The sequence below is a fragment of the Mustela nigripes genome, chromosome 4, assembly GCF_022355385.1.
Source record: "Mustela nigripes isolate SB6536 chromosome 4, MUSNIG.SB6536, whole genome shotgun sequence".
NCBI lineage: Eukaryota > Metazoa > Chordata > Mammalia > Carnivora > Mustelidae > Mustela > Mustela nigripes.
In genome coordinates, this window is record NC_081560.1 from 190,663,094 (window position 1) to 190,686,703 (window position 23,610).

The 23,610-nt window shown below is 58.5% G+C and overlaps 1 long non-coding RNA gene across 7 annotated transcripts in view; it reads right to left on the reverse strand.

Moving 5' to 3' along the window:
* Positions 1-17,386: 17,386 nt before the first annotated feature.
* LOC132016883 (uncharacterized) overlaps positions 17,387-23,610 on the reverse strand; it is an 11,205-nt gene continuing 4,981 nt past the window's right edge. The window contains exons 2-4 of one of the 7 annotated variants that reach the window (XR_009404036.1): positions 21,073-21,382; positions 20,317-20,442; positions 17,387-17,910 (exon numbers count right to left, since the gene is read on the reverse strand). This is a non-coding gene — a long non-coding RNA (uncharacterized LOC132016883). The other 6 variants (XR_009404041.1, XR_009404037.1, XR_009404040.1 and 3 more) reach the window with 6 other exon arrangements.

The window sequence follows — 23,610 nt, forward strand, 5'->3', positions numbered from 1 at the left end:
CAGTATGGCTACTTTTAAATGTCAAATCTTATTTTTAAAAATTACCTTCATGCTGACACACAAGTAGGGCTTTAGTTTCCATCCCAATGCACGGGCTGCTAGCCTGCCTTTCAAACTCTCCCACAGAAAGGAGAAAGCACCTGTCCTTGTCCCCGTGCTGGAGGCTCAAAGCCAGGACACTCGTCACCCCAGCAACCGCGCTGATGACGGCAAGTCCCCAGAACCTCCGGGCCAACAGGGCTAGTGCCCCCCGACGACCCGCCTGGATGCGGGACCCCCAGCCCGAGATGTCGCTCCTGCCTCTCCCACCAGCTCTCGCGTCCGGTCCCAAAGCCAACGTGGAAAGCAAGGAGAGAAAGGTCAGGACGCCTGCGGCTGTGGTCTCTCTCGTCCAAGTCACTCCAGCCTTCAGTGGGCCCTCTCACGGTTCAAAGTCCTCACCGCAGCCCGAGTGGACCGTGATGTCTCTTGGGGCTTGTGGCACAAGGGCGTGGCGCCCGAGACCGCCCGGCACCAGCGCTGAGGGAGGAGGCAGCCTGACGTGGGAGAGCCGCCGGTTTGAGGAACTCTCTCCACGTTTCCGTCCGCGGCTCGCGGCCTCGCTTGGGCCCCCGAAGCCATCGCAGGACCAGACGGAGCAGCAGCTACAGCGTCCGGCCCCGGCTCGGAGCGCAGACCCCAGACGTAGACCCCGGTGTCCGGGCGCTCGGCGGGCTTCCGGGCACCTCGCCCGCGGGAACGCTGGTGACTGATGCCAGGCCCACGAGGTGTTTCAGAGATTCGTGGAACCCAGCCTGCCGGGTGCTGCCGGGCAGCGAGGCCAGGGAACCTGGAGAGTCCCTGGTAGGCAGGTATGAAGTTTCAGATAAACAACATGAATGTGTTCCCAAGCTCTGCTGTGTGACGTCACACCCACGGGGCCTGGTGTATGATGTTGTGCCCGGGGGCCCTGCTGTGTGACGTCGCGCCCACAGTCGACAGCAATAACATCAAGTCAAGGAATAGAAACCCTCTAAGGACCAAGAGAAAGGGCCGCGTGCACGTGTCTGGGTTACAACCTGCAGAGACAGAGAGAGCAGAGCTGGAGGGGCCTGCCCTGGGCACGGATGCCCGTTGCCGTCAGTCGGGGGAAACGGAGGACAACAGCCTACAGCTCAGAGTTCCAGTGGGAAGCGCGTCTGTCTGCACGGGGTGAGATGGAGGATTCTAGAAGGCCAGTGAATGGTGGACCAGGAGAGAGCGTGTGCCCAGGCGGGAGGCCAGCCGCCCGGCAGCAGGGCCCCGGGCAGAACACGGCAGGGACCCAGCACGCGCGCGGCTGGCCTCTGGGTGGCCCCTGCAGGCCCCGTCCGGCCCCCTCTGCTCAGTCCCCTGGAGCCTGAGCAACGCCGCTTCCATGAGCCCCTCCTGTGACTCCTTGTTTCCGGACCGTGGGATCGGGAGGGCGCGTTCTCTGCAGAAAGGCCTCGTGAGGTTACGGCTCTCCGATTTCCTGCGGGACAGTCAGAGACAACATTCCAGAATTACCGCTGCGGGGCCGTCCGTCACGGACGTTTGGATTGTGTCCACGCCTCAACGCAAGACGCAAGACGGAGCTCATGATGGGCGTGCAGGAGACGGAAACAAGCAGGACGCACACCAGCTTCACCTGCCGGACGGAGCAAGAGCTCCGCTGAAAGTCCGTCCCCTACATTTTATTGATTGATTTGTCTCAAAAGCAGAGGCATAAACATAGCAAAGAGCTGACGTGATACCCTCAGAGGAGAAAGAGCGAGACAGCCAGAGCCGACCAGCGGCCTCCCCCCGGCCCCTGGTTCACAGCCGCCTGCTGGAGGCTGCAAGGCTCAGGCTTAGCCGCCCGGGTCTCCCTTACCCGACGGCACGCCTCTGCCTCTGGGCCACCTGTGGGTCGGGGCACGGCGTCAGGAAGCGGGGAAGCCCTCGGTGACCGAGCAGGGGCTGGCCCTTTGGGGCTCATTGATGGGGGTGACGTGTGGCTTCCTGGACCAGTCGCTCCAGATCCTGGGCTGACCTCCTGGGAGTCTGACTCGTAGCAGGCCGGCCTTCTGACCGGCCACTCAGGTGAGGGTCTGGATTTGCAAGGGCCTCCCTCTTTCCTCCTGGACCCGCAGGGCCCCAGCGTGGGCTGCAGCCGGGCCTCCTCCTCAGCCCCTGGGCCCCTGTCCCTCTGGCTCCCACCACACCCGGGGGCGGGGCGAGGGGGCAGATGGGGGTCCGTGCACTGCCCTCTCCCTGCGTGTCCCTCTGCGAGGACATTGAGAACACAGGCCGCTCCGTGCGCTTCTTTCCTCTGTGTCTGGGCTGGGTCAAGCCAGGAAAGCAGAGCCCGCGAGCGACACGCACAAAGACCAGACGCAGGGGACCCTGCCCGAGGTCACGCAGCTAACCAAGTAGCACAACCGGCTCTGGGGGAAGCCTGGAGCCCTCAGTCCCCAGCCACCGTGCCGGTCACTGGGCGGTGATGTTAGAATGAGTCCCGGGAATGGGCAGGGCGGTGGGGGGGATGCCAGTCCCCGGCCAACCCCGGCGCTGCCCACAGCAACAGGCAGGCCGCACAGGAAGGATTTCTTCTGCAGATGTGAGTTCGGGTGACTGCCTTGGCCTCTGAGCACAGGGCGCTGGCGAGCCGGCGACAGGGTGACGGTCGCCACAGACAGCAGCGTGGGGCCCTGCCGTGCTGCGAGGTCCCCGCCACGCGGAGCCTGACCACACAGGGTGGCACGGCGCCTCCCACGCTGTCCCGCCCAGCCAGCCCCGTGGCTTCCGGCATCCGTCAGGCCTGCCACCGACCACTGAAGTGGTCCTGCTCCAGCCGGTCACCAGCGGGAGCAGGCACACGCCGTCTGTTTTTCCAAATGTATTCACTGTTCTAAAGTCCGAACCCGCCATTAAAGGCGCTGCCACCAGGGGTCGCGTGTTCCAGAAAGTAAAGTTGGTCACGTTCCGGGGACGGTGTCCCTGAACACAGAGTCCCCATTCCTTTAGGGGATAATAGTGGAATATGCGAATTTGCTGGACATCGGTCCCTCAGGGGACAGGTATCATCTAAACACAAGCCTCCAGGGCCTCAGCTTCCTCAGGTCAGGGATGGTTTCTCAAATCTGATAAAACTTGGGAGATTCTCCCCGGGGAGAGGTATATACAGGCTCCTGCAAAAAGTTTCAGGTGCAGCTTGGAAGCAGCACAGCACAGAATGAAAAGCACCATTTTAAAGGAAAGATGAGGGAATTGCTCCCATCAGGTGATTGCAAATCAGAAGGCTTGATCTCCGCGCAAGAAGGACCGTGAGCCCGCGGGGCTCTGGGGGGGGTCACCCCCGCGCGTCTTTGCTCCGTGTTGTTGTTTAACAGGCCAAGGCGTACGGGCTGGGGAGAGGCGGGTGGACACTGTGGACGGGTAGGTAGGTGGACAGAAAATACATGGAGAGACAATGCATACCATGTCGCTGTTTATGTATCATACGTATTTACTCATATAAAAACACAAAGTTCTATTTCGTGATTGAGGACGACGATTTACTTCCGTGCAATAGTTACTCATCACGCGGCGGGACTGGTCTTTGGGCCGATGCCGGGTGCTCGGGGGAGGCTCCAGCCTCCACCCACAAGACACCCCCCAGCGGGCACGAGAAGCAGGCGCATATATTAACAACGGTGATCCCACGGGATGCGTTTGCGCAAAGGAGCTCTAGGGGAGCGGCGGACAGAGCCGTTGCTTCTACCCGTTGGGGAGGCAGACATGGAGGGAAGGTGAAGTGTGCACAAAAGCTGGGAAGGCGGATTCGGTAGACTTGTCTGGGGCCAGAGGATGGGGAGGGCCATTGCTCTGAGCTCAGCGTGCCCGCCAGCAAGCCCTCTGGGTGGGAGACGGTGACTGAAGGCGGGTTCTCACCTGCAACGAAGGCCCCTCCGTTCTCTATCGAAGCTTCCCCTCCCCCATGCAGGGCACTTTGTGGGGTGCCAAGTGCCTTGGAGTGTGCCCAGGTGGTGCTGCCTGCCCTCGCCTGTGCAGGGGGGCACCTGCCACCACCCACCTGGGCTCAGCCACTACTCACCTGTCCTGTCCCACCTCGCTGTGGGTCACCGGGAAGAGGCCATTCCACGTCCCAGGCGTGCAACCACGGGGCTCCCTTGGCCAGGGCCGCACAGAAACCGGCAGTAAATGCTTCCCCCAGGATCGCCTAAGCACCGGGCGTCAGAAGGCCCCAGGGTCCAGCAGGGACAGGCAGCCTGACAGCACCTGTGCCCCCTCCGTCCTGTCTTCCCCACTCCCGCACGCCTGCCCTCTGGGCCTCTGCGTGCCGGCCTAATAACCCGAATTCAAGCCTGTGTCCCGGGCTCCGCTGGGGATGCTCAGGCCCAGAGAGCCGGTACCGGAAGTGGGGAGTTCCAGAAAGCAGACCTGCGGCATGGAATCTGGGGCTCCCCTCCCCTGGCCAGCAGCCACGCTGGTGCAAGTGAAGGCAGAAATAACCCCGGCCCGCGGCCTCTCCTCGCCGTAGAGACGTGCACCCAAGGAGGACCGGATGGGGAGTGGGTAGAAGCCGAGGCTTTGCGCGAGCGGCTATGGCGTGTGTCCAGCAGCCCAGCCCCCAGATGTGACGCGAGAGGTCGTAGGGAGGGGGTGTCCGCAAGTAGCAGAAATTCTATGACCAATGTCGCTTCGACCAATGTCGCTGGGACGGCGCGGGATACAGAAGCAGGAGAAACGCCGTCTGCAATTCTGCCGCCCGCGCCTGGGCCTCATCTCAGCTCTCCTGCTGCCCGCGCGGTGGGGCTTGGGTCGGGCTCTGGGGGGACTGGACGAGACCCCAGAGCTGCGGCCGCAGGTGCTGCTCCCCCTCCCCTGACCTCCTTCTCCCCCGTTTCTCTCAGGGTGAAGAGCTCCTGGGGAAATGGATCCAAACTCAGACCCGACCCCCCGCACCGACCCCCCCCGCACCGACCCCCTGCACCACCCCCCAACACGCCCCCCAACACGACCCCCAACACGCCCCCCCCACACAGACCCCCCCACACGGAGCCCCCGCCCACACCACCCCCCTCCACATGGATCCCCCCACACACACTGACATTCATTCAGGGACCTGGACTTGCGTGGCCGATGTGGTCCCGCCGTGGTCTGCGAACCAGAGCCGGGGTCCCACCAGAGCAGACCCCCCCCCGGCCCCGACCGGCCTCCGACCACATGGGCGCTCCCGCCGGATCATCCCCCAGCTCTTCTGGTACAGACGTTCTCCCAAATCAAGATCGTGTTAATATAAGTAATTCTGACGTCTGCGTTTTTCACTTCGCGTGATAACTACTCCTGTTTTAAGGACTCAGAAAATCCCACCTCAGAGCCCGAATAAGCCGCCTTGACTGCGGGTCACACGGAGGAGCCTCCGGTCTAATCAGGGTCGTCAGACACTCGGCTCATTCCACTTTTCACTTTAAAAAATGCTGTGATTAATGTCATTTGTTAAAATATTCCCAAAAAGTCTTTGTGAAAAGATTACTCCTGGCCTCTACACATAAGAAACCCTTCCTCAGAGAGTCCCTGCTCCAAACGGTTCATCCGACGGTCACCGGAAGCTGACGGCCAGGAGCTGTCACACCCCTGGGCTTCGAGTCCACGCGGACGACACCCAGGGCAGGTGTGCAAGACGGCAAAGACCCTGGAAGCAGGCTCAGAAGCATTCAGATCAGAACAATTTTCACAATTAAATAAAATATAATTTTTGGCTCACATGATAAAAGATTTTATCCAATGTCTCATTCCTTGGAAAATCAGACGAAACTAATAACAAATACCGTAATTTTCTGCAAAGACCGAACCATGATTAAATTATCAGGAGGCCATTCCTCCTGAAACTATTTCTCTAATTAGCTAAAGCTGGCAGTATATATTAATATTTCCAGAGGTATTTGCATACACTCACAACAGGCTAACCAGATATTAGCTGAAATATAATTTTTCTAGTATTATATTAGAAATACTTTTAAGAGTAAATCATATTATCATGTTTTTCTATGATTATTAGAGGAGGCACTCTTGATTTATCACCATAAATTCCCTAATTTAGAAACTGAAGGTGCTTTTCTTCTTTCTTGAGAAGATTTTTTCAATTCCGTTTACCAGTCGAGAAGGGCTGTCTCGGAAGCCAAGCCCTGCTGGGGAGAACACGGTTTCAAGCAGCGCGTGCTCCTCAGCCGAACTGTTCAGGGACCGAGGGAAGGAAGGCCACTCTGAGTCCAGCAGCCACAAAACCCACTGCCCAGACCCCTGTGGCCGGAGCAGGGAAGGCCTTGGGCAGCAGTGAGGCTAGCAACGGGGCGAGGGCACGGCTGGTGCTGGGCTCCCACTGCTGAGGATGGGGAGCCAAGGTCCTGCCGGCCAGGCCTCCAGGCACAGCTCGCGAGGCCACCCAAGCCCTGCCCCAGCACGCCTGCCAGGAACCGAACCTGCACATCAGGAAACCCCACGGGTGTGCGGAGCCCAAGACCATCCCGGCGGGGCTGTCTCCTGTGGTGGGCAGAGCTCAAGGGGAGACCCTGCCGGAGAAAGCCACGGGGCCAGGAGCAGGGCAACTCCAAAAGGCCCACGGAGGAGTTGGAGAAAACACTCTGGCCACCGCCCTCCTCCTCCACCTACGGCCTGTGCCCAGCAGAAACCAGGGGGCAAGTGACCAGCTGACACAGGTCAGCCTGCAGGCCGGGGAATGCGGTAGCGGGCACAGCTGGACGGTACCCTGTCCAGCCTGGTCACCTGCAGCCGTCCACCGGAGAGGATCCACTTTCCAATGACAGCACTTGCTTCCTCCAGGCTGCAAATTTTAAAAAAACAATCAATGGTCAGCGAGAATGGAACAGACTTTGAGAACTGACAGAAGGTTCCGAGGAGCCGGGGACAGGGAGCTGACGTCGCTCCAGGAGGCAGGGAGACCCCCACACGCCTCCTGGAGCCGCCGAGCTGGGGCTGGGACTAGACACTGAGCAGGACGGGGCCCCTGTCCCAGAGACTCCAGGCTGGCGGGCCGGCTGGCCACATCCCGTGGCTCACACATCCCACGGCTCCCTTTGCCTGGGGAGCGAGACACACGTGGGCACGTGTGGAAGCGCAGGGCTGCGTGGGAGGGGCCCAGGGCTGGTCTGCTGGATCGGAGGAGCTTCCCCAGCTGACCGCAGCGAGGTGTCCCGGGAGCCAGGGTGGCCGTCCCTGGCCAGGGCCACAAGCGTGAGGCCAGGTCCCCAGGATGCTGGGTCCTCTCTGCGGGGGCGCAGGGACGGGTCACGGGGGGCGCGGTCCTCTTGTCCCTCACACAGGAGCAGAACAAGGGAGGGTCTCATCACCTCCTCGTCTGACGAGCACCTCAGATGACACTTACGTGACCGTCCGAGAGGAGACGCAGGAACAGGAGCCTGCAGGAGGCAACCCCTGCCCCGCGCCCCCCCCACCCGTCCCAGAGCCCAGGAGAAGCCTGTACGTGAAGACGGGGACACCAGGGTCCGCAGGCGTTTCCTGCAGAGACGATGAGGGCGGTCTCCAAACCTGCTCCCCCGAGAACCCTCTGCACCCTCCCGCTCCCATGTCCTCCCCCAGACAAGCCCCTGGAGGGCGGTGGCCTTCCGCTTCCCGGTGGGAAGGAGCCCCGTGGCCTTCCTGAAACATCGCCGAGCGTTTGCAGATGCTCCGACCCCAAAAAGCCTGGGTTTGAAACTCAGATCTGTGTCCAGGCTCCAAGGCGGACCGCCCGTCACATCCTTGCCCTGTGGAGGGACGTAGCTGAGCTCAGTGACCTGCAAACAGAAGGCACAGCAGACCTGCCAGGGCAGGGGTGCCGGCCCTCAGGGCCGCCGTGCCATGGGCACCCCCTCCTCTGGAGGCTCTTCAAGACAGACGCGGCCGCAAGCCTAGCAGCTCCAAACAAGAGCGGATCCCTGCAAAGACGCGTTTCCCCTCCCCAAAGATTGAGAAAGTACTTTAGGAATTAAAATGCAGTAAATTCAAATTACAGTCTATCCAAATCATGATTCTGAAAAGGAAATGTAATATTCATGCTCAACTTGTCATCTTAATTAATTTGTCTAAGTTATTTCAGGAGTTCTAAAAAAACAGGGCAGTCATCAAGCGAACACGACAGTATAAATAAAGCAATTCAATTAATTCACTATCCATCTAAGCAGATTTCGGTAGGAAAACCTTTCCACTGGGAAGAAGAGTGGGCTAGACAAAAGACTCCCAAAAAAAGGTCTTTGAGAACAATTGCTTAAAAGTGTGTGACTTTGTAAAGTCATTATACAACACTGCCCAAATCGAAATTTCGGCATTCTTTTTTTCTGGAATGTTTTACTTACTAATAAACTTCATACCTTTGAGCAGTTTTTACAGCAACACTGAGGAGAAGGTGCAGAGCTTCCCTGCCCCCCTGCCCCCCCAAGCACAGCCTCCCCGACTGTCCACACCCACACCAGTGCGGGCCTTTGTTACAACCGGCAAAGCCACATCGACTCACCGAGTCCCCCCAAGTCCGTGGCTGACCCTTGGCGTGGTGCGCTCTGCGGCTCGGGACGGACGTGTAAAGACCTGGACCCACCATGACGACACCACGCAGAGTGGCTTCGAGGCCCTAAAAACCCCCTGTGCTCCCTAGTCACCCCTCCCTCCCTCAACCCCTGGGAATTACAGATCTTTCTACTGTCCTCATAGTTCTGTCTTTTCCAGAACGTCCTGTGAGCGGAATCCCGTCTCTGAGGCCTTTTCACACCGGCTTCCGTCACGTAGCAGCGGGAACTGAAGGCGCCTCTCGCCTTCTCATGGCTCAGTCCGCGCTCTTTTCAACAACAAACGATCCTCCGCTGTCTGCATAGACCAAGGTTTCTCTGTTTATCCACTCGCCTACCGAAGGACGTCTGGGTCACTTTCGAATTGTGGCAATTATGAATAAAGGCTGCTATAAACACGAGATTCTTGAGTGAATGTAAGTTTTTAATTCATCTGGGCAAACACTGAGGAGTGCCACTGCTGGATCAGATTTTGTGAGAAGCTGCAGAACTGTCCTACAAGCTGACTCTACCGTCCTGCGTCCCCACCAGCGATGACAGAGCTCCTGTCGCCCCACGTCCTCACCAGCACTCGCTAACCGGTCAAGTGTTGTCTCGTGGCTGTTTCCGTTCCCAACTCCCCAATCACATATGACGGTGATGTCCTTTCACATGCTTGCTAGCCGTCCGGTTATCTTCTTTACAAAATGTCTGATCAAGTCTTTGGGCCACGGTTAAATCAGGTTGTTGTTTTCTTATTGTTGAATTTTAAATGTTCTTTGTATATTGTGGGTAACAGCCCCTCAGCAGATGTGTATTTTGCGAATGCTTTCACCCAATCTGTGGCTTATCTTCTCATTCTCATGACGCTGTATTTCTCAGAGCAGAAGTTTTCACTTTAATGAACTCCCGCTTATTAAGTTTCTCATTCACAGACTGTAACTTGGGTGTACATCTAACCTTCTTGCCAGCCCGAGGTCACCTGCCCTTTCTCCTGTTGTATTTCCCAGCGTTGCCATTTCACGTCTTACCTTTCGGTCTGTGATGCTTTGGGTCAGCTTCCGTGAAGGTGCGCGGTCTGGCTCTCGACTCCTTGTCTCGCACGTGTCCCAGCACCATCTGCCGAAGACGCCGCCTTCGCTCCGTCGAATGTCAGTCACTGCCCTCCCTGGGTCTGTTTCTCTGACCCACTGGTCCGTCTGTCTACTTTTTCACCAACGCCACACCGTCCTGATTACCGCACTTCGCAGGGAGCCTTGAGGCCGGGGAGTGCCAGTCTCTGACCTTGTGCCTCCCCTTCAGTGTCCATGAGATTCTGAGCCCGTGTGTCCTCTGCATCCAAACGTCAGCATCGGTTGTCGACAGCCGCAGCACAGCTTGCTGGCTCTTGACTGGGACGGTGTTGAATCCCTGGTCTCCCCATCCATGAACATGGGATGCCTCTCCACTCACTTGGTTCTTTGATTTTGGCGTCAGAGTTTTGTTTTCTCGGATGGATCCTGACATATTTTGTAAAATCTATATCTAAGTATTTTTCTAAGTATTCCATTTTGGAAAATGCTGATGTAAAGGATAACATGTTCTTAATTTCCTATTCCACTTGTTCATTGGTGGTGCACAGGAAAAGTGATTAACTTTTGTATATGAATCTTGTGTCCTTAAACTTGGCTATAATTGCTTATTAGCAATTTGGTCTTCAGATTTTTCACATAAATGATCATGTCTTCTGTGAAGAAATATATTTTTATTTCTTTCCTCCCAATCATATACTTTTATTTCCTTTTCTCTTCCTACAGCATTAGCTAGGATTTCTAGTACAATGTTGAAAAGGCTTGGCAAGAGGGGATGCCCTTACCTTGTTCCTGATCAGAACACTTTTGAGCAAGAGTTTTTTCTTCATATATTTCCCTTTCTAAAATTAACTTGCTTTTATGAATTCTTTCAGTGTTAGCACAATTTCAGAAATGGCTATACTTCTCACCTACAGATCAGAAAATGAACAGCCAAAGATGCTTTGTTCTTGAAGAGGTGACAATACTCTGCTTCAAAGAGCTTGGAGTCTCCCATAGAGACTGTACACCAGGCCTTTCGCAGGAGCGTCTGGACAGTGTGTGGACTTCTGTTAATGGCCCCGCATTGCTATTGGTTCGTGAATTGTGACAGACGCACGTTACTCATGAAGATGCTAACAGGAGAGGAAAGGGCATGGGGACACAGTCCCTCCCCACAGGAGCTCCGCAGTAGTTCTCCAAATCTAAAACAGAAACGTTTATTTGAAAAACACACTGGATAGGAACAACAGCAGATTCCACATTTGGAGAGAAAATTTTAGTGACTGCAAACACTAGAAATAGGAACTTTCCAAATGAAAGACAGAATAAAAAAAAAAAAAAAAGAACCAAAAGTGAACATTCAGCTAATGATCCTAGAACACCTGGGTATCAGGTTGGGAAAACAAATCCCAGATACCACAGATCTGTCCCACCGTCATAAGAAAGAGGAACTTAGGAGGGACCCCAGACCTGAAGGAAGAGCTAAAGCCGTCACACCGCCGTGCGAAAGTCTGTCCGCGCAGACTGGCCAGGACGTCTTGACAGGACACAGAAAGCAGAGCCATAAGGAAAAAACTGAGGAATTGGACTCATCAAAATTTAAAACTTTTATTTTTGAGAACTATTAAAATTTAAAAACAAGCTAACTGGGAGAGAGTGTTACCTGATTATATCTGACAAAGGACTTGCGACCAGAACACAGAAACTCTTCTGCAAGTCCGTAATAAGAACACAAGGAAACAGAACGATTTTATTTTAACAGAAGAGCGGAACAGGTGCTTCGCAAACAAACACACACGAGCGGTCAGTACTCACGAGAAAAAACGCTCCACATGTTTGTCTTGAGGGAAATGGATATTAAAACCACAATGAGACACCACTGTATACCCACCAAGACGGCTCACTACAGGTAAAACTGCAAAACGGTACAGCCGCTTGGAAGTACAATCTGCCAGGTCTTTACAGTGGTAACTATATCCTCACCATGTAACCTGGCGACCCCACTCCGAGCTCGTACTGCGAGACGAAACCCGCACGGGGACACGCTCACAAGGGTTCGCAACAGCTTCACTGGTAACAGCCAAAGCCTGGAACCGGCGCACATCCCCATCAGCCGGCGCAGTGCGGAGGAAACCGGGGTCGACCCGCGGCACAGAGCCGCACCCGGCAGTGAACGGAGCCGACACCATGCGGGGGGAGAGGACCCAGACGGAAACGGCTGCACAGGCAGGACCTCCGGAGTCGGCACGAGGACCAGCAACGGACCGTAAAGAACGCAGGAACTCGGGGAAGGGACGGGACAGCTCTGCGGCGCCGTCGTGGTGACGGCGGTGTCACCCACAAGGGTGCCGAAACCCAGCAAACTGCATTCTTCAGTTCGTAAGTTTTATCATAAAAGGCTGATGTAAAGGTATTGGTCTTGGCATTCCTGACTGAAAACGCTGCAGCACTGTCTCTCCAGCCGCATCGCTGGACGCTGTCTCCTCTCTCCCGGCCCCGACCTCCACACCTGCTACCGCACTTCCAAATCCTCATACATTCCCTACGTCCGGGTCCTCTGTCTGGTGAGTCCTTGTCTTCGTCCTTCTCCGTCACCCGGCAGAGTCTCCTGTCCTCCAAGACCAGCCCGAAGCATCTGCCAAGCCGGGTCCCCGGGGCTGGCCGGGGGGTGGGGGCCCGGCCAATAGCTCCCACGCCGGTTCCATGGTACCGATTCCTGCCGGTCGGTACGTTCACTTTGAAGGTTAGGATACAGGTCATAAAAGATGAGGTAATTATTAGCAGATCTTTATACCTTTGCACAGAAAAAGATAAAAGGAAATTTATAGCTAAAACTCATGCGAAGGTTCAGCCAGGCCACTGCCTCCGAGTTCACCACACAGAGAGGAAAACATGCTTCCACGTCAGCAGTGACTAATTAGGAAACGTGACTCACAAAAGAGAGAGAGGGAGAGACAGAAAGACTGTAAGTTCTCCAAAACTGAATCTAACGTAAGATGCTCCAGATATCATGGAGAAAGCCGTAGTAAAAACCATGACTCACTGACCTCAGAAAAGACGTAACAAGTACAGGACGTCCAGCGCTGAAGAATGGGAAGACCCAGCTTCGCGGAGACGCCAATTCTCTCCAAATCAGTTTATAAACGCAAAACAACTACAATCAAAACCCCAAAATAGTTTTCTGTGCAACTTGTAAAACGGATTCTAAAATCTATTTGAAAGCTTAAAAGTCCAAGAACAGCCAAGACCATGCTAAAAGAGGAAGGCGTGTCATAATGAGATCACGGAGGCCTGTCTCAAAGCCGAGTTGCCCCCACGTGAGGTGGGAAGGTCCCGGGGCACACAGCTGGGTCCTGGAGCAGACGAGAAAGCTCGGGAAAGCGCCTTGGAGCCCCACGCACACACGGACGGCACCTGTCGCACGGTACAGGGAACACTGCAAATCAAAGCAGGGAAATGACCACTCCCCACTCGATAACTAACTCCGAGACACTTGACGTCCCCCACTGGGAAAAATTCTAGATCCCCAGTTCTCCACAAGGACAACCATGAATTCCCAATGTATCAAAGGCCCGATGTTGAGAACCAGATCAGAAAGACATATCCAAGAGCATGCGAAGGAAACGCGAGACAAGAAAGGAGAAACGCGGACTCGGGAAGGAAAGGACTCATTCTAGATCCAGATCGAGGCACAGAATTCGGGTGTAGCAGGACACAGAGACAAACCCGAAACACGGACGGCACAGGTGAGGAGGAAAACTGCTTGCAACGTGTGTCACCTAGAAATAGTCAGTATCTAGGAAACATGATGATTTTCCTACAAATCAATCATAGAAAGAAAGAGCCCAGGAGACAAAACGCACAAAGGCTGTGATGAGACCGTTCACAGGGACGGCGACCTGAACGTACTGGGGAAATTCAAACTCAAACAGTGAGATGCTCTGGGCGCCTAGTGGCTCAGTCATCAAGCCTCTGCCTTCGGCTCAGGTCATGGTCCCAGGGTCCTGGGATCAAGCCCCGGGTCGGGCTCTCTGCTCAGTGGGGAGCCTGCTTCTCCCTCTCCCTCTGCTGCTTTCTTTCTCTCTGCCAAATAAATAAATAAAATCCTTAAAAAGTAGATAATTAAAACAATGAGAGGCTCTTGCACTGCTTCAGATTGGCAGAAACTAAAACCAGTGTCGGTCCCCACAAGGGCTGGGGTGGGGGCCTTCAGAGGCGCACATGGGACCTCTGCTCTGGAGGGCATTTTGGGGTCACCCTGTAACGTGGGTGAACGGGAAACAAGCCGTCGTGCGCTCCCACCTTCTACCTGCTCGGGAGGCAGATGCGAGGGGACAGCAGAACGGTGGAGGCCCGTGTGCTGGCAGCCGGGGGGGCACTCCGGAAGATTCCGGCCGGGCAACCCTGCGGGCCCTCTGAACGGATCCCAGTGGCCTTCCCGAGGTCTCTTCCTGCGTGAGGTCCTTACGCCCCCTCCCCTGGTGAAGGTGGAGAGGCTGGGACCTTGGGGCCTTGAGTCGTGGCAACACCCAGCCCGCGGCCCCTGCAGAGAATGGAAGCCAAGACAACAGCACCAGATTCCCTTGCGCAAACGGTGCCGGCGCCCTCTGGCGCGGCCAATGTCCCCATGGCCCGTGCGCGGCCACCGTGGGGCTGGGCGGGCGCTGCTGGCCCCCGTGCTGGGCTGGACCTCCCTCCGGCCTGTGTCCACACCAGCGCTGCTCGGCCGAGAGACCCGGACGCAGCCACGCGGCGCCCTCACCCGAACCACCCCCTGCCGCGGGCCAAGCAGCAGGTCCCAGAAGGTCACCAGCCGCCCCGGCCCCCCATTCGCTCTCCACAAGGGCAGCGTCGCCCCCTGAGAGGAAGGACTCGTTCTGGGGACGGGAGAGGGAGATGAAAAATCTGATTTAATCTCTCTCTGGGAGAAATTAATGAATTTCATTAATTTTAATTTAATTAATCAAAATTTTAAATTAATTTTGCTTTGTTTCCCTCCTGCAGGGGGCGGTGACGGGGAAAGGCATAAACACGGCCAGACACGCCATTTCAAACACGCACACGCCCTCCGGTTTTCAGACTCTGTGCCAAGCGCGGCGATAACCACCGCCGGAACGTGCCTCAGTTTCCCCGGCGGGGAAGGTGTCACAGCTTTGGTCTTGTCTGGTTCTTGGAGGAAGGAAGCCCCGAGGTGAGCAGCACGACGTGTGGAGCGCGGAGCCACAGGCTGCCAGACTTCCCGTGTGCGCCTGCAACGTCCCACAACCTCTTCTTGTAAAATGCGAGGGAAAAAAATCCTGAATTCTATCCAGACAAAATAACATGATACCTAGAATTTGTTTTAAAATCCTAAGAAAAAAAGAAGAGAAAAGCGGCGGGTTGGGCGTCGAGGCAGCGAGGTGGGCAGAACAGGCGTCCTCTGCTCGTGCGAGACCAGCCGGCCCAGAACGTGGTGGCGTCCCGCAGGAAGTGCCTGTCACCGCATCTCCGTGACACAGGAATCCGGGAGCAGCCTCACCAGGGCTTCCGGCCCACGTCTGCCATGAGGCCGTCCTGTGCCTGAGGTCGCTTCACAGGAAGGCCTGAGGCCGGCTCCCCCCTTCGGAAGCCCTGCGGAGCCGCCCGTCATTTCGCAGGTGCTCCTGGCTTGTGCGCAGTGCGAGGCCCAGCCCTGCAGGCAGGGCGCTGACGTGGCCTCCGCCTTCGGAGGGAGGGGTGTCCGCGAATTTGTGCACAGGTGTTTTTTCAGGTTTCACTTTAAAGTAATCTCTCCGCCCAACTTGGGGCTCGAACTCACAACCCCGCATCGAGAGTCGCACACTCTTTGGGCCGCGTCAGCCCAGCGCCCCATGTGGGCATATTTTTAAATTTCCAGAATTTCACTGCCCTTGACCCCAGAAGGGGGATGATGTCAACCAGAGGCCTGGGGAGGAGGCCCAGATGCCAGCCAAAGCCAGGATTCCAGCTCCAGTGGCCGGAACGGTGCATCTTCTCTAGGACATGCGCTCACCTCCCTGGCCATGCGTGAACCAGAACGCTGTCCCTGAGGCACCATCTCTGTCCCCGGTGACGTCCTTGGTTTATTTCAATGAGGTCATTAAAAGCAAAAAATCATGTTGCAAAACAGTTATTCCTGCAAAATGGGAGCAGGTTCACCTTCCACAAAGTTAGAAATAAAACGGCTGTTCTGTTTCTGTGACGCACGTTAAGCTAGAAGCTCGTCACTCTTTCTGCGCTAAAACCGTAAGAACCAGGCTACTAAACCCGAAGACCCCGGTCATTTCTCTTTCACAGTCCCCACGCAAGGGCTCGCTGAGAAGTCCATCTTTCTTAATGCCATCCCAGAGAAGCCAATGCGGACCAAGGGGACCGGACGGCACATTTCCGCTCCCAAAGCTGGATGGGCCGGTGCCATGGGTGTAGGCCCAGCAGGTGCACGGCGGGGCCGTGGCCGGGGCCACAGTGGACATGCTGGCTGCCTCCGGCTCCCCGACAGGTGAACAGAAGTAGGAAACCACACAGAGGCAGGTTTTTACAGGACATTCCCTGTATTTCTCTGGGGATTACCAAAGTGGTAAAGGTTAGTTGGGGGACACCACAAAGACTCAGAGAAGAGAGGAACACAGGTCCCCTGTCACTCCTCGTGGGGAGAAAGCTGGTTACAGAGCAAGGACCTTCTGGTGCAGGGCTGGACCTGGCGTAGCCCGTGCTGTCCGCGTGTGCATCCCGGGCATCTCCGAGCTGCGGCCTCTGACCCCGAGGATGCACCATCCTCTGTGGGTGTCTGCGACCGGCCACCCCCGCTGTCGCTCCCGCGCCCGCATGTGCCCTCCATGGGCCCCTCTCCCCGATCTCCCGGTGGCCGTTGGGCGGTCGCCAACCGGATCTAGACCTGGGTGAAGCCTGACCCTCCGCCTGGTCTGTGGTCCTGCAGAAAGTGTCGGTGCTGTGCTCACGGTCCGCACGGTCCGCTCCAACGAGCAACTGGAATGCTGCTCACCGGCTTCTAGTTATTAAACCTGACAATTGTTTCTAATTTTTTCATGATTATAAACAGTCTTTTAATTAACTTCCTATGCAAAATCATATCTAATCATTTCCCCAGGACCCACTTCTAGAAGAGAAGCGGCTGGGTCAGAGGGTTTGCACATCTGTGGAGCAAGTGGCCCCCAGAAGCCTGTGCCACGCCAGGTGGCCCTGCGTGCAGCCGGCCCCGGGTTCCGTTCTCGGATGTGTTGTCGTGCTTACAGGTGAGACAAGGTGTCACTTCACTTGGACGCACGTGCCGACCCCTGGGAGGTCAGCCCCCGGGGCTGCGGGATTTGCATGCAGCCTGAGCAGCTGCAGGAAGGTGAGGCCGTGGCCGACCTGTGGCTGACCTCCCCGGCTGCCACCCACGCCCCCCAGCACCTCAGTCCCCGCCTATGGGACATCCAGGAACAACCATGACCAGGGCGGCCAGCTGGCATAGGGGACCCCCAGATTGCCCTCCACCCTCAACAGTCACCTCTAGCCCAGGGGCCCGCCACCCCGGGGTCCAATGGACAACCCTGTCCCCTGTATTTGTACTGGATTATTCCCGAGACTAAGGGGCATCCTGCTGGGAGGCCATGCGGTGTGACTGGCCTGACGTGTTGCAGGTAGAGGTGCCAGGTGCCCGCGAGGGGCAGCTGGATCCCAGAGTGGCCGTCCCCGTGGTCTGCGCCCAAGGGGTCCCAACACGGCCTCTCTCCGGCTACACAGGCAGCCAGTCCTGAAGGCAGCCAGAAACCCCAACACTGAAGACAGAAATGAAAGTCAAAACAATTGCTCTGGGTCTTTATTTATATTCCAGGAAACTGTTTCACATGGAAATGCAGATAATGAACAGGCGCTGATTAAATTGTCCACATGAATATTCATCAAATCACCTGGACTTTGATGTAAATTTTGTTCTTTCTCCCCAACTGTCTCTGAATAACAAAGCTTCCTTCCTTCTCCAAAGAGGGGCGTCCAGCTGATAAAAAAAAGGCCAGGCACGGACTATGAATTCCTGGGGGGAAAGGCTGCGGTAAACAGGGCCGCGGGCTTCAGGGTCCAGTCTGCCCTCCGGCGCCGGAGCAGCTCCAGCTTCAAAGTCTAACCTGCCGCCGCCCCTTCCTGCGGCAGCCGCGGCGGTAACGACCACTTCCTGTGAGTAGACGTGTGTCCGTGAGCGCGGGAAGGGCATCTTCGAGGATTATCTCCTCAACTATACTGCTGGACTCTCCTAGGATAAATGTCAAACCCACGTCCGCCTTTGACCAAACATCTAAAGGGAAAAATTCCTGAAATACCTAAAAAAAAAAAACCAAGCTGACCCTTTGAAAGCACCTGGATTTTGAGGCAATGTCGCTGTCTGCGGATGCCTGCTTTCAGGCTTCTGAGTCCCTGGGGAGGGGCTGTGCCCCCTGCAGTGGAGCCCAGGGGACCCAGGGGACCCGGGTGTCACACAGGCTCCTCCCGCCATTCCCGCCCCCGCCGGGCTCACGGCCCCCCTCCCCCGTCCTCCAGAAATCAGCCTTCCTCACCTTCGCTCCCAGGTCTGGGGGAGGAGGGGGAGGAGCACGGGGCAGAAGGACCCGCAGGGACAGAGGTCATCCCGCCCCCACGGGGCTGCGTCCCGCCCCCCCCCCCCCTGCCCCGTGCCCCCCCCCCCCCGGCACAGAGGAGGGCACTGGTCTGCGGTGCAGTGAGTCCCCGGCGGACCCACCGGAGAGGCTCCGTCCGTCTGGTCTGAGGAGCCGCGGATGCGCACCCCCGCCCCACGCAGGGAGGAAGCAGCGCGATCGCAGCCTCTGCGGGTCCCAGGCCGGTCCTGGGCCTGCCCCTGCTGGACGGACCCAGGATGCAGACCTCTCGGGCCCCAAGGACCGGCCTACCCTCAGGTGGGACACTGGCTGTCACACCTTTTGGTCATAGGTGCCTGACCCTGTCCGCAGCTGCACCCCACCCCTGCACCCCCGAGCTCCCGCCCCCCCATCTCTCTCCCCCAGCTGCTCCTTCGGGGGGGCGGGGGAAGCCCCAATTCACACTTGACTGTATATTTAGTTCTCCAGAGAAAAATGGGTCAGTGCGTTGGGAGGTGCGGGCGTGCGGCCCCTCCGTGCCTCCCGGCTTGCTCCCCCGCCCTGATCCCCCAGCTGGCCCCCTGACTGCGCTGGGCAAGGCCTCCTGCTGGCAGAGGGCTCGGGCCTCGAACCCTGGGGCTGGACCGGGATCCGAGTGTCCCCACAGACCAGACCAGGCCCCGCGTCGGACGCAGGGTAGGTGCCAAGTGACTTGTCTTCGCGAGGGGGACGCCGCCCAGTTGAGGACCGACTGCCCTGTGCCCCTGTCGCTCCGGGCGCGACCCCAACGCAGCTGACGCTGAGTCCCGTCGGCCGCGTGACACTCGGGGGAGGAGCCGCCAGCGCAGAGGGCGACCGCGCAGGGGTCCCCGGAGAACCCAGAGCCGACAAGGACACCCCTCCATCGGCCACGGAGCCTCAGGCAGGAGGACAGCCGTCTGCAGGCTCAGGGTCCAGCTCTCGGCTGTCCCGTCGGAGCCCGGGGCTCCCTTGAGCGACAGCAAAGTTCAGAATTGTCTGAAAAGCTGTGAACAATCAACAGAGGGTCACGCAGTGGTGTCATTTCTACTGTAAACCGCCTCGGAGCAGGAGCTGTTCGTGTCCCCCTGCTCACTCGCTGGAACTCAGCCCAAGGACACGCTGCTGGGAGCGGCCACCCGTCCGAGGACCCCAGGCGCGAGGGCACGGGGCCCGCATGGGAAGACAGGGCACCACCAGGGAAGAAAAGGTAGCTGTCCCAGAGAAGCGAACGCCCTACTCCCCCGTGTCATGGACGTGGAGAGGCCAGGCCTGTCCACCTCCTGGAATCACGGAGCCCAGGGCACCCAGGATGTGGCCGGAACTCCGCGGACGGCGGCTCTGGGACAGGAGGTCCGGGAAGGCGCCCACCCGGGGATCTGCCGCCCCACCACCAAGGAGGAGCCATTCCCAGGTCCCAGCAGCGTCCTGCGTCCTGGTGACTGTCCCCTCGGGGCTGGTGCAACTGTCTACCTGCCCAGGGCCCAAGGTTGCTCACAGCACCTGGGCCTTTCCCCATGTCCTGAGCCCGGAGAAGCCTGCCCCGGTCGCACAAGGTGGGGAGGCGGGCCCACAGGACAGGGCAAAGGCCAGTGACCCCCCAAGCCCCGGCCCACCCCATGACGCCCCAAGCCCCGGCCCACCCCATGACCCCCCAAGCCCCGGCCCACCCCAGTAGGGACACCCACCCCCACCCACAGCACCCCAGCACAACATACGCTCACTCTCACAGGCATTCGTTCACTCCCTGGGGGCCCCTGGACGCCCGCCGGGCCCTGGGCAGCAGAATCCCGAAGCTCGTGGTGACCTGTCCTGACAGCTGCAGAGCCGGGACCTCGCCCCTTCTCGCCGGCTGTGCCGAACTAAGCCCCCATGGAGCTCCATCTGCCCAGACCACAGTCTCCATGGCCAGGTTCTCCCAGGAAACGGCTGTGCCCCTGCTTCTTTCCCAGGGGTCTGACCCCCAGCAGGGCCCCCTGCCCGTGGGCATGTGAAGGAGGCAACCACCAGCAGCCCTTCTGGCAGCTTCCGTAGGCGAGGAGGACCCTGTCTTGCCAGGGGGCCGCTCTGTCCCAAAGCACACTTGTTAATCTTGACCCAAGTCCCCTTTCCTACCTAAAATGACAGCTAAGCTTCGAAGCCGGGGGCTCAGGCAAACGCTTTGGAAAACAGCCTCCTCAACCCCAGGGACGGCACTCGGGCTCCCGCGCAGGCAGCTTGGGGCACGGCGAAGCTGGACCCCTGAGAGAGAGAGACAAGGTCACCAGGCCTCAGGACTTAGACGTATTTTTGGGGGGACACGCATCTCCCCACTAGGGGGACCCCATCCATCACCCATGCTGGCCACGGCAGAGGTCCCGGGGCCCCTGGCCGTCCCTGACCACGTGGCCAGGCTGGACGTGTCATTCCCATGAAGGTTTCTCTTTCAACAACCCGTCGGCACGCGGGCCACCGGCACTGGTCTCCAGGACTCCGTCTCCGGCACCTTTACCGTGAACTCCCGGCCTACCCCTCCCCCACTGGAAAACTTGCTCCTTGAAGGGACGGGTCCTCGGCTGGGGCCCTGCCCATCCCCGTCCCGGCAGGCAAAGGGCCGCGAGCATTCAGTCATTAATGGCACGTGTCCTCCCCCAGGGAGGAGGAGGTGTCCCCACAGAGGGGCCATGAAGATGTCTGTGGGAGAGGAGCCCACTCTGCCGTGCGCTGGGGACCCAGCGGCCGGGTCTGTCACCAGGGCGGTGAGTCACCTGGGGACCTGGGTTCTGCTGACAAGAAAAGCTTCATTCGCCCGACACTACGGCTCTTTCTGCATGCCGGACACACAGACGGCATTCAGTGCTGCATCGCTGCGGGCAGCGTGCTGAGCCTCACCCCTGCTGCCCTGCGGTCAGACCTCAGGACAGAGCGGGCCTCCAGGAAAGGCCGTCCTCTCTCCATCGCCAAGCAGTCCTGCGACAGCGGCTGGAGTCCGACGACTCCCCTGGGTGCGGACGCTGGCTCCCTGCAGGCGGCGTCAGACCTCAGGGGTTAAGGGCTCGGTCCCACCAGGCAGCCCCTCCCCGACGTCAGACCCCAGCCGCATCTGTGTCTTCGATGCCGCTGCAGACGGAGGTGCCCGTGACCCCCTGCTGGGTTTGGTGGCTCGCTGGAGCGGCTCCGAGAACTCGGGAACGTAGAGGAGCTGCCGAGGAGGAGGGTGCAGGGCGAGGTGTGGAAGGAGCGCCGGGCCCGGTCCGGGCACCCCCTTCCAGCACCCCACGTGTTCCGGAACCGGCAAGGACCCAGAGTCCCACAGTTGGGGGATTGTGTGCGGCTTCATGACCCCAGCCTGATGCACCACCAAGGCCCACCCCCCTCCCAGAGAATGGGGTCCAGAGCTCCAAGCTTCTATTCCTGGCCGGGCCCCTCTGCTGAGCCCCCCAAGAGCCGTGTAAGGGCCTCACCGGAAGGACCACGATCATAATGCCTGCAAGTTCCACGGGACGCGGGGCCCAGCACCAGGGACTGGGGGCAGAGGCCAACAGATTGGTTTTCCTGTCACCACTCACCCACTTTGCGCTCTTCGTAAAGCCCATTCCCTGACCCCGCAGACCCCCAGCGCCCCCGCACCTGCTCACCCCCTCTACAAAGACAAGTGGGGTCATGTCCACTCTTCTGTCACGTTGTCACTGGTTAAAATCTAAGTAGGTCCCTCTCTGGTGACCTTTGATAACTTGACTTTCCCTGTGTCACAAGCACGGCCGCCGAGCACCGTCTCACGCCCTCACTGAAAGCCGGACAGATGCATCCGCCACCAGGATGTGTGGTCTGGGGCGGGAGGGGCTCCGGGTTTCACTCTCTGACCCAGAAGCCCTCACCGGCTGGGCTTTCATGCTCCCTAGGGACTCTGCACATCAGAAGGGCTGGAAGCCGGGTCTCTGATAGAGAAGAAAACCAGTGGTTTGCGTGGCTTCCTCCTGACAGTGAGGGGCTGGAGCCCATGCCCGGCATCCCCCACCGCCCCGGCCGCCCAGCAGGGGAGGCAGGAGTGACCTCCCACGCGCTTACGAGGCGGGCACCTGGAGGACAGCGCCTCAGGATAAAAAGGCAGCGTGGCTGCCATGCGCTCAGGTAGGTGTGGACCGGCTTCCCGGGGTTCCTCCCACACCATGGTCGGAGGCACTGACCAAGGCACAGACAGTCTCCAGGAGGGGACGAAGGCAGGTGCTAAGAGAAACAGCACGTGAGCCATCCGAGCAGAAAGGCGTCTGGCCAGAGGTCAAGTCTGGTCCCTGCTGCGGCCAAGGGCCAACTCGGAGGGATTCTGCTACCGGGGCTCTGGACAGCGGCGGGCCGGCACTGGCTGCGGGCACTGACCTCGGCCGCACGTGGCTGGCAACGGGCCCCCAGCCCCAGGCCGTGCCCTGTGCCCCACCAGCCACGCTAAGCTGCGGGGCTGAAAGGAATCAAAGAGAAGGTAAGGTCATCGCGACCTGTCAAGGGTGAGGCAGGACAGACGGGCCCGGCACGTACAGACGGCCACTCAGCCGGTACCACAGCTGTCCGAGAGGACAGTTCCAGCTCTGTCCTTGGAGAGGGGCAGGGAAGCCGTGAGCGCAGAGGCTCGGACGGGGCGGCCCTGCCCACCTTGCGGGAGTCCAAGCCCCTGCACTGAGGGGCTCGCAACATTCACCCCGTGGCATCCGTCGGCTCTTTATTTTGAAATGTCATTTCTCTGAAGTCGTGGTTATTAGAGTCCTGGTTATGAAGAATCACCCCCCCTTCAGCAAGGCCTACAGAAGCGATGTATTTAAGTCATTAGAATCGTGAGTGACATGACTGCCCTGAGTCAAACTTCCAGTGTGGAAGGGCCAGCTGGACATCTTGGGTTTCCCCGAGGCAGGGTCCCTTTGGCAGACACTGTCCACACCCACCACGTGCTGCAGGAGCCCGTGGCTGGCGTGGCCTCCCTGGAAACCCAGGGTCTCTACCAGAGTCGATGTCCCGAGCCACCCTCAAACGCCACCGGGGGCAGCCCGTGGGAAAGAGCCTGGCCCCTCCCTCCTGGGGACCGGCCGGCTTGGAGCCACAGATCCTGCAGCTGAAATTCCCGTGGGACCCCCGCCTGCTCTCCGGCAAGTGCCTTTCTCCAGCTCCGTCCCCACGCCCGGCTCATTTCCCGGATCAGCGCCCGGACAGTGACCAGCTCTCCGATCCGGCGGCAAACCCGCTGCTACTGACCCCCGCACACCCTCAGCACGTCTCGCCATGTTGCGCGCCTGACCTGGGTTTGGAGCAGAGACTTCCTGCAGCAAGTGACCTTGAGACGGAGAACGATGAGGAAGGCACGGAAGGCTCTGAAGTGCCCTTTCTCCTGCTGCCGAAGAAGCCGCCTGCTGCGGCCCAGCTCGAGGGCAATGAGGCAGCCAC